Here is a 6,795-nt window from a genome sequence, read left to right on the forward strand (position 1 = left end):
AGGTTCGTGGCATAGCCTCAGCCCTGGAACCTGTCCCAGGTGCCCCTCCGGCTCCCCCAGGCTGTGGCCCCCGGGGCGCCCAGGAGGCCGAGCCTGCGGTGCCCTCCCCCACAGAAGCGGTGACGACATTGTTCTCACACGGGACCTTCCGCCTGCAGTTCCGGCTCAGCTAAATGGTGGGAATGAGGGTCCGCGGGACAAAGCCAGCCTGGTTCCCGCAGCCACCTCAGAATGGACGGAATCCCCATTGTGTGCGGGCGCCCCGTGCCCGCCCTCCCCTCGCCTCGCCGGACATGCCAACAAACAGCTCATTGAGCCCGGGGGAAGGGCCCGGGAGACAACAATGTCCCCCAGCGGGCCAGGGCAGTGAGCTCAGCTGGGGGGTGGGAGCTGCCTTGGAGGCCGGAGGGCGATGATCTCAGCCTGGGGAGGGCTGGCCCGCGCGACAGGCTGACCCGAGCCTGGCCTCCCCGGTGTGACCGGGAAGGGTTGACCAGCGACCGGCCTCACCCTCGCTGCCCCACCCCCGGGGGCCGAACTGGGAACGGACTGAAGCTTCTCACGCTTAAACTGTCCCAGCCCAGGGCGCCAAGCAGGCGCAGCCGGGCGGAGCCCGCGGGACCCAGCAGAGTCACCCCAGATCCAAGAAGGGCCATTCCAGAAGCCCTTGAGGGAGGCCCAGCCGAAAGAGAGCCCTCCCAAACCCCCAGCCCACATCAACCACAACAGCACTTTCAGGTCAACAGGAGAAGGTGCTTGCAATAGCCAGATCCATCTAGAGCAGCAAGCGGCCTGGGGAGGAGGTGGAAGTTCTGTACCCCAGGTGTTCAAGCCCTTGGTTATAGGATATGGCATTGTTCCAGCTGCCCTTGAGATCACCCTGAGCATCTAGATACAGCGCCCAGGGCATTCTTCCCAAGACACCTCTGGACTCCCTTTGTGGGTTCCAGGCCTGATCCAATCCCTTTTCCTCTTCCAAACAAGCCTGGGCTGTCTGAGGGAAAAAGGAGGAAGCGGGGTGGGCTGGCTGGGAGAGTGGCATGGCCGGTGCTGCCCCCATTCGCAGTACAGGAGCCAGGAAGTCCTCTTGCTGGTCTCATATTTGCAGAGATCTATTTGGAAAGCAGGGAGCAAGAGGAGAAAGCATCTGCGGCTAAGAAAGTGTGGGGCCTGCCCCAGCAGGTCATCAGGGGGCTGGCATTCTCAGGTCCCCAGTCATCTGTGCCCGGGTGTCACCAACTGAGGGCCCATGGGACACATCACAGAACACTTCGCAGCCGGCTGCAGATCAGAAAGACTTCTAGCTGCCTCCGCCTCCTTCCCCCCACCCCCATTCCTCTCTGGTCCAGATCGGTGAGGACATCACAGCTCAGATCACGGCTGAGAACTCACAGAGCTCCCTCATGCCTCTTTATCAAGTCTATGTTCATCTGTCTGGTGGATCTCCATATCTGAGCTATCTAACTCTAAAGCTATGGATGACCACATGCACAGTCCTGCTCAGGCCATACCTACCTCATTCCCACCCTGATCCTTTTTCCTCTGCCCTCATCTTTTGTCTTTATCTAAGCTCTCCTCTTTCTTCCATGTCCAGTGCCACCTCTCCTCCTCCATAAAGCCTCCCCTGGCCCCTGGGGCCCCAGCCCCTCCCTGAATCCTGGTTTTGCAGATCTTTACACTCTTCTTCAAGTGCTCTGATCTCATCATCACCTCCCATGGGCAATAGGGCCTGAATCTTATTTTCCTTTGGTCTCACTGATCTTAGCCCAGAACTAGACATGTGCAGACCCTATCCAAAGCTAGTTGACCAATGGACCCAAACTTCATGTATGCGAGCATGTACACAAACCCCAGACAAAGCAACCATGCGGCACCCAGGGCAGTGCCCCAGATGGAGCACATCTTTTGCCTTGGCAGTAGTTTTGTTTGTTTGTTTTATGAGAAATCTTCACACACATACATTCCATACATGATGTACAATCAATGGCTCACAATATCATCACATAGTTGTGTGTTCATCACCATGATCATTTTTAGAACGTTTGCATCACTCCAGAAATAGAAATAAAAAGAAAAAACACATACATGCCATACCCCTTACCGGCCTCCCTCTCTTTGAAACCCCTGTCCCTGCAGACCCTGAGTATTCACCATCACATTAGAAATTCTGTGAGCTCCCAGACCTTAAATCCAGCCTGCCCCTTTGTGGCTGGACAGCTCCATAGGGGTTTGTTTCTTTTTCTTTCCCCCTTCCTCCCTTTCTTTCTTTCTTCCTTCCTTTCTTCTTCCTTCGTCTCTCTCTCCTACTTTCTTTTTATTAGAAAGTAGACTCTTTTTTAGTAGGGCTTGTATGTCTGAGAGTGGCAGAAGAAGGGCTGGGGGCGGGGCGGGGCAGGGAAGGCAATGTGACATTAGCTCACAGTAGCCTAAAGACTACCCAAAAAGCATTCACTGGAGTTGAGAGGTGGTCCAGGTCTCTGGACTTCTTCCCTGGGGATAGTCTAGACATAAGGAGAATTCCCTGGGCTGGAAGTCCTTCGCTAATCACAGGCAAGGCAAGTTACTAATTAGCAAGGATCAACATGCAATTCTCACCAACTCCAAGGGAAAGTCCAACTTGGATCAACAACTGGGATACACAGGGTAGACACTCTGTCACAGGAAGTTCTCCCATATGTCTAACCTAAATCCTTCCTGCCACAGTTGAAACCTGTTTCCTCTAATTCTGACTGCGGTGGGAGGAGAGAGTTGCTCCCCATCCTCTACTTAAGACCCATCACCTACTTGACCATAGCAGTCAGGGATCCCTGCCCAGCCTTTTTCAGGGAACCCTGCCCACTCAGACAGCTGTTCGTGGAGTTGACACCTGCCCCCAATTTCTTTCTCTCTGTGTTTCAGTATTTGAAACACAGCACTTCCTGGTTCAGGCCTGATCCTTCTTTCCAGAAAGGCAGCAGGGATCAGAGGTCGTATGGGGAAATGAGAAGGTCAGAGTTTCTTCCACGAGATGAGCTGTTGCTCAGGGAGAAAGTGGAGAGCACACAAGGCCAGGAGGTACCAAGGGGTCGGGGGCAGTGCTGGGCCTGGAAGCTAATGGAGGCCACAGTCAGAGGAAGGAGTGAGGGATCAGGAGAAGGTGGGGCTGGGGAGAGTTTCCCACCTGTCAAAGGTTACAGGGATAGGTGACAGGTATGGTGGGGAGGGGGCAAGAAGGGAAGACAGTTGAGTTAAGCAAAGGTGGGTCAGAGGATGAGTGGGTAAGGAGCTTCTGCAGGGGGAGAAAACCTCAGGGTAGGGATGACTGTCCAAGAGTCTAGTGGCTAAAGGGGTGGCTTTAAACTCAGGCTGTAATCCCACTCCACCCTGCTGGCACATGTTGGCAGAGGGTTCTCTTTTAGCCAATGACTAAAGACTCTCCTTTGCCTGTGCCTTCTGCTCCCTGGTCGTGTAAGACCCCTCAGAGCCCTGAGGACGCCGGCTCGTGAGGCAAGGGCAGGCTGGGGTAAGGCGTTGCAGCCTGGGGGTCTCCAGGCAGAAATCGACCTAAGCCTTCCCTCCCCTACCCTGAATGGGTGCTCACTCTCTAGGGTGGGGACAGGAAGGAGCTAGGGAAAGGGAAGCCAGGGGCTCTGGGAAAGTTGCCCTGGAGGCTGCCCTAAACCCTGGCCTCCCCCGTGGCTGGAAATACCCGCTGTGTGGCTCCCAGCCCTAGCTTTCCAGGCATCCCCTGGATTTGGCAAATGGAGTCGGGGCAGCTGCTGGAGACACCACCAGCGTGAGCCCTCACAGCCAAGTCTATCTCAGCCTCTCCAGCCTGTGGGTTTCCACCTTGCCACAGCCTCTCCCTCCTTCTCCCCTTCTGATCAGCACCAGGAGGCCTGGGGAGAGCTTCCTACCCACCAAGAGTCACGGTTAGAAATGGCTTCTCAGGTCAGGGACCCTTAACGTCTCTGTTGAGACTATCTCTGTATGTCAAAGCTGTTCTCATCAAGGAGAAGGCCTGGTCCACACCAATTACTCCAACTCCAGTACTATCTGTACCGGAGAGGGCAAAGGAGAAAGGGTATCAGGCTAGCCTAGGCCTTCAGGCACCTGGGAACCTGGAAGACAGGAGAAGTGGGAGATTCCTCTTGGTCTCATGAGGAACCAGAGGCAGCACTCCATCTCCTGCCCAATAGTTTTGCCCCCTTGGACATCCTTTCCTTGGAACACTTCGGTCATCATGAGCTATCTTCCCATGGACAGTCCAGCCCAATCAGTGTGACATAGGGAGGGAAGAGCCCCCCCTAAACTGTCAAGACAATCAATGGCCAGAGCAGTTCAGAATGTGCCTCTTCCTTCCTCCCATAGGCCTCTGCTCTGAAACACCGCCATGAAGGAGGAGGGGTGACAGTTTGAGGCCTTCACTTGGTCCTGGCCCGAGGGTCATCTCTGGAAGGCTTAGGCCATGGGCAGTTGGTTCCACCAAACTTTCACCTCTTCTTCAAACCCATTCTCTCAGCTCCAGTCTTCTCCTTCCAGCCAAGAACCTTGTCACAGCCTTTCCCTGGAAAAGGCCCACACAGCTGAGTGTTTCCACAGGTTCATCTCCCTTCCATGTCCCCACCTAGCCTTCCTCTCCTTCTTCCCTCCACCATCTGCTTCTCAGGTCTCATCCCTCATGACTGATTGCCTTCAGCTCTCCTTTTTCTTTCCTTTCCTCCATTGGGATGTCACCCGGGATAAAGAAAAGTAATGCTGATTGGGTTCTGCAAATGCATATTCTTATGTAGTTGCCTCAGCCACTCCCAGGTGGCTAGTCCCTATCATACAGGTAAGAAAACCGAAGGGTGGAGCTGGGATTAAGTTATAAATCCAAGATCATGTGACTGGGAATTACCAAGAGCCAGGTCCTAGCCAAGCTCATTCAGTGCAGCCTCGCCCTGAAGGCGGGGAGAGGACCCCTCCCACACCAACCCTTCCCATTTCTGTTCAGTCCCACAGACATGGGCTCAGTCCTCCCCACAGGACCCCCCACATCTATTATCAGCCACTGCATCCTGTTCCTCCCTTAAAGCTCCTCAGTGAGTCCTTGTCGGGGCTGTAGAGAGGGGTGAATTTAGCCCCACGGGGCGCCGCCTGCTGAGCGGGAATCCCAACCCTAACCGCTGGCGCCCCTCGAGGGGAGGGGCGAGGGCGGAGGTGGTTCTGCGGCGGCATCTGTCCCAGGCGGGCGGGAAGCTGCTGCATTAAATTGTAAAATCGATTTATTGACCGGCAGGTGCGAGCAGCGGCAGATGGAGAGTAGCGCTGCCGGGGCGCATCTGCGGGGAGCGGCGGCATCGATCCCGGCCTCCCTCCGAAACCCGTCGGTCCTGGCCCTTTCTTGCCGGCTGGTTCTCAATTGCAGGGCCAAGGTCCGCAGACCTGCGGCGTCTGGGCGTCTCGGGTTGCTCGGCTCCCAATCCGCCCCCCACTCCCCGCGCCCCCACCCTCAGCTCCTGGCCACAGGGCCCGGGCTGCGCCCCCACTGCTGGCAGGCCCTGCCAGCCCCACTGCCCCAGTTGGCACGCGGCGGGCCGGACTGACGCGTGGCAGCGCCCTGCGGCAGATGAGGCACGCGCCGGCCTCATTTCAATGTGAATGGATCGAATGGAGCAGCCATGTGGCAGCAACAGTTTGCAAATCTCTCCGCCTTCTGTGCTGCTCCGGGGCCGCCGCTCCCTGCACGTGGCCCTTTCTCCGCAGCGACCGCAGCGGCGCCCCTCAAGGCTTAAGCGCCCCGCCCAAGCCAGGCCTGCTCCTCCGCCCCCAGCTTGCCAGGCTGGTACTCCGGCCCGGCCTCCACCGCGCACCGATCCCACTGCAGGAAGGCTCGGTTTCCAAACAGCAGTTTGCCAGGCGGAAAGCGCTGTCCCGTGGGGGACAGTGGGGACAAAACGGCGCGGGAGGGCGCGCAGACTATCCATCCGGCAAGAATCCAAGGTTTTACGAGGTCCCTACCGCACCTCAATAACTCGGGATCAGCTTGGGGGCACTGCCTGAAGATAATTTTGGAGCTTCCGGGGCCCCAGGTGCAGGCTCTGTCTGATGGGGGTGGGGGGCAGCGGCCACGCGGGGCGGGGTGGGGGGTGCTGAAGAAGTGGAAGGCTTCAGGGGCGGAAGGCAGTAGGCTCTGTGTTGTCAGGCTTCGATCCTGCTCCAGTGTCGCGTGTGCCGATCTGGCGAGAAACCTTAGACCCGCGGAGGATCCCAACTCTGGGGTCCACTGTCCAGGCAGCACCGAGGGTCTCATGGAGGGTAGGGTCAGCAGCCGTCGACGCGGGTCCTGCCCCACAGCCACCTGAGGCCTTACCTCGCCTGGCAGCCTCCGGCTCCTGCCGGACCCCAGGGATGGTGCTGGGCTCTTCCAGGACCTATATGGGAGTGGGAGAAGTGGAAGAGAAGAGTCGTAGCTGTAGGGCAGTGAAAAACACTTACTGGGGCCTTTGCAACCCTGTTGTCTGCACACAGATGTGGACATTTGCTCCTGCTCAGCAAATGTAGGCAAAGCTTGACCCCAGAAGATGGGAGTGCTAGTGGGCACCCAGGGCAGAGAGTGGTGTCCTAGAGCAGGAAGGAGTTTCTGGCACTTAATAAATGCCTTCTGGTGGTGAGGAGAATTTAGCCATTTCCTCTCCAGGTCAGAGGCTTTCCAGATCTCTGGGATACCTTGCATTTCACTTCTCAGAGGATAAATGACACCTACTTTTGTTTGGTCCTTGACTGCTTACAAAGTGTTTTGGGCCCATTAAGTCCCAGTGTAGATGTGTGGTG

This window comes from Tamandua tetradactyla, chromosome 14, assembly GCF_023851605.1.
Source record: "Tamandua tetradactyla isolate mTamTet1 chromosome 14, mTamTet1.pri, whole genome shotgun sequence".
NCBI lineage: Eukaryota > Metazoa > Chordata > Mammalia > Pilosa > Myrmecophagidae > Tamandua > Tamandua tetradactyla.